This window comes from Papio anubis, chromosome X, assembly GCF_008728515.1.
Source record: "Papio anubis isolate 15944 chromosome X, Panubis1.0, whole genome shotgun sequence".
Classification (NCBI taxonomy): Eukaryota; Metazoa; Chordata; class Mammalia; order Primates; family Cercopithecidae; genus Papio; species Papio anubis.
Window position 1 is genome coordinate 105,783,828 of NC_044996.1, and position 3,455 is coordinate 105,787,282.

The window sequence follows — 3,455 nt, forward strand, 5'->3', positions numbered from 1 at the left end:
CCTGAGGGATTCAACACATGCCAGATTGCAATTGCAGTGGGGAACTTTCCAAACCAAATCTGACCACTTAGGGGTGGCAGCCTGATGTAATCTAGAAAATTTGAGCAGAAGCTTTGCCTCCCTTCCATCCCTGTTCCAGATCACAGGGCAACTTCTTGGTCAGCGCAGGGGGTTGGTGAGGGGTTATGGGTGGAAGTAGGTATCAAGAGTGGCTGGTATGGCTGAGTGTGATGGCTCACAACTGCAATCCCAGCACTTTGGGAGACCGAGGAAGGCGGATCGCTTGAGTCCAAGAGTTCGAGACTAGCCTGGGCAACAGGGCAAAACCCTGTCTCTACAAAAAAAAAAAAAAAAAAAAGGCAAATATTAGTTGGGCATGGGTGTGCACCTGTGGTCCCAGCTACTCGGAAGGTTGAGGTGGGAAAAATGCTTGAGCCCAGGTTTTGCAGTGAGCCGAGATCGCACCGCTGCACTCCAACTAAAAGAGTGCAGAGTCCTTCTTTTGGGATCCCAGGTCTCCCCATGGCCAAAACCGCCAAAAGGAGAATGCCCTTTGGACTGGCTCTGCCTAGGCTCCTGCTTGACTGCCCAGAATGCTCCAAAACTAGGATGACAGGCGCGAAGGGGCTGTGGCTGGTCCTCTGATTTGGCAAATGCCTTCACCCCACCTGGGCCCAGCTCTTCCTCTTCTGGCTAGGATGGGACTAGGCTGGCCTGGGGGCTGGGCGAGGGTAGGGGGCCTAGGGTGTACTTGCAGAGAGGCAGAAAGCCCCTCTGCTTGCTCGTCTCCACGCTCACGGCAGGCCTGGCTGCAGACTTGTTTGCTTTCAGTCCTGTGAGCTTTTTCCTCATACACACAGCTGACTGATTTACTTCTCAGAGCGTGTGTGCATGTGTGTGTGTGTGGTGGGGGTGGTGGGGAGTTGTCTGTGAATGAGAAAGAAGTAAATAAAATACCTCAGGCGGGTGGGTCTCTGTCCTGTGTGCCCAGGCTGCCAGCCTGGCACCTGCCCGAGGTCTCCAGGCAAAGCCCTGGTCCACGGAGGAGCGGGGCCGTCTGGAGGGTGCCGGTGGAGGTGAAGGTGTCTCTGAGCCCGTGTCCTTAGCATCTAGGCTCTTGGGTGACTCCCTGAGGTGGCTGGCTGGTTTTGGTGAGCTCTGAAGCTGAGGAGGCTGCTGGGGCTGCCTGGGGCTGCCTCCCGCCTCTCTGCCACATTCTTTTTCTCAGACAAACAGATTCCTTTGCTCCCTGGAACAGCCGAGCTGGAGGAGCAGCTGTGAAAACAAACACGCGGCAGCTGACTGGAGGGCTGCGGGCTGTTTTCTGGGGGCTGCCTGGGCCCACAACTCCCTTTCTCCCTTCCAGCCACAGTGGGTGCCCTGGCTCCAACCCAGGAAGGGGAGGGTGGCCCTGTTCTTTTGCTGCCTGGGAGTGGGCCAGCCCCGCTCCCTGGGTTTTCCTCACAAACGCCGTCCTCAGGTGGTTCTTGGCAGGCCTGGCGCCTCTTTGAGCCCCCTGACCGGCTGTGACTGTCTCCAGCCAAACCTGGAGAGAAAATATTTAGAGAAGGGGCCCCTCTCCCCTACTGAACACAGTCAGCTTTCAGGGCATTGGGAGTGGTTCTGGGTCTCCCTCCTGAGACACCCTGGGGTGCCTTGGGTGGGGTGGGGCTCCTCTGAAAGGAGCACAGCAGGCTGTAGCAGAGTTTTGGACCCTCCCTGAGTCTGTGGACCACGTGGACAATGTATCATAGCTCTGATTTTATTCTACAGTGAGTGACGAACCGTTTGCATATTGGAACTGGGAAAGATCCCTCAGAGGTGAGGAAACCGAGATCCAGATGGCGGTGGTGGCCCACAGCCTGTTAGAATATTCTCTCTTCTCCCCTTCTTGGTGTAGCACACCCAGCCCAGGGCTACACAGTGTGGGATTGTCAGCCAGGGCGCCAAGGCCCCAGCCAACAGCTCGCAGCTCTGCAACTGGCACGCGTCTTCCGTCTGGGTGCAGCTCTTCCAGCACCCAGCCACGTGATGAGCAGGAGCCCAGCCAGGGATGACCTGCCCTGAACCTGAGCACAGCCAGCCAGGGATGCTGAGTAGTCACGAAGTGATCCCCTTGCAGTCATCAGTCCTTGGGGCTGAGCTGCCCCTGGAGGCCATGGCTTCAGCCAGGCGGCTCTCAGCAGCTGAGACAGACCCTGATGGGGTTGAGAGCTGAGAGGCTGGGTGGCAGATCACAGCGTCACCATAGGTAATGGGGATGATGTCATTACTCTAAGCTTGTGAGCACTTTGAAAGTAGGACTATGACTGTGTGGCTCACCTGTCTGCCTGGTCCCCCACTGGTGCCTGACACCCACTAGGTGCTTACAGATTGTCTGTGGGAGGATAGGGTCATCCAAGCCCTCAGCCCCAGGCCTCCTTAGGAAATGTGCTCTGCTTCTAAGTTGGCAAGAGGATGGCTCTTTCATAGATTCTCAGGGCTAGAGAGAGAGGCCTGAGAATTTCACAGGGAGCAGGAGTCTTTTTTGGCAGTAGTTTTTAAAAAAATTAATGGAGTCGCTGTGTTGCCCAGGCTAGTCTTAGATTCCTGGCCTCAAGTGATCCTCCAACCTCAGCCTCCCCAAATCCTGGGATTACAAGCGTGAGCCACCACGCCTGGCTCTTGGCAGTATTTTTATTGGACTTCAGTATTTCCAATGGATGTCAGAGCTTCGATAAACAGCAGCCAGTGCTCACGAATGAAGACATTGCTCAGCTTTGCTCAAATTAGATTGTGTTTGAATCCACAAAGAGGAAACAGGGTTGCAAACCAGGCATTGCGTGGAGAGAAAGGGGTTTCCTACATTCCTTTAATTCCTACTCAGTGTATCAAGAGGGATGAGAAGAGGGATCAGGAGAGGCTGTTCCTCTGGTCTGGGAGGACTGTGGAAAGATGGAGCTGGAGCTGGGGGAGGCGATGTGATCTCTGGGATCTGCCCAGAGGGAGGGAAGTATTTTGGAGAGGAGAAGGGGCATGCTTCAGGCAGTGGTATGTTTGCTCCTGGTTGTAGGGAGGGTTCGGAGAGGACACAGTATGAAGGCAGCACCCCACATTCATCCGGTGAACTTTGCTTAAGAAAAACTCAGTGAGTGGCATGGCGTGGTAAGCAGAGCCGCCCTTAGTTCCTTGGGTTTGGTGATGGTGCCCCTGCGTGGCGATGGTGGAAAATAGGTGTGTCGAGGCCCAGGGAGCCTGGGTCACCATCCAGATGGCGGACATCAGAGTCTTCAAGGGGAAGCACAGCTGGCCTGTCTGGGTGATGGGGCTGAGAGTGCATGCACCCAGAGAGTTGGGTCAGGAGTTGTCTAGCCTCAGACTTTAGTCAGGAAGAGTTATCTGCACCTCAACAGTTACCATTCAGGGGCAGCCTAGACCAGCCACTCCACTGCAATGAGAAACTTCCAGGGCCGGGC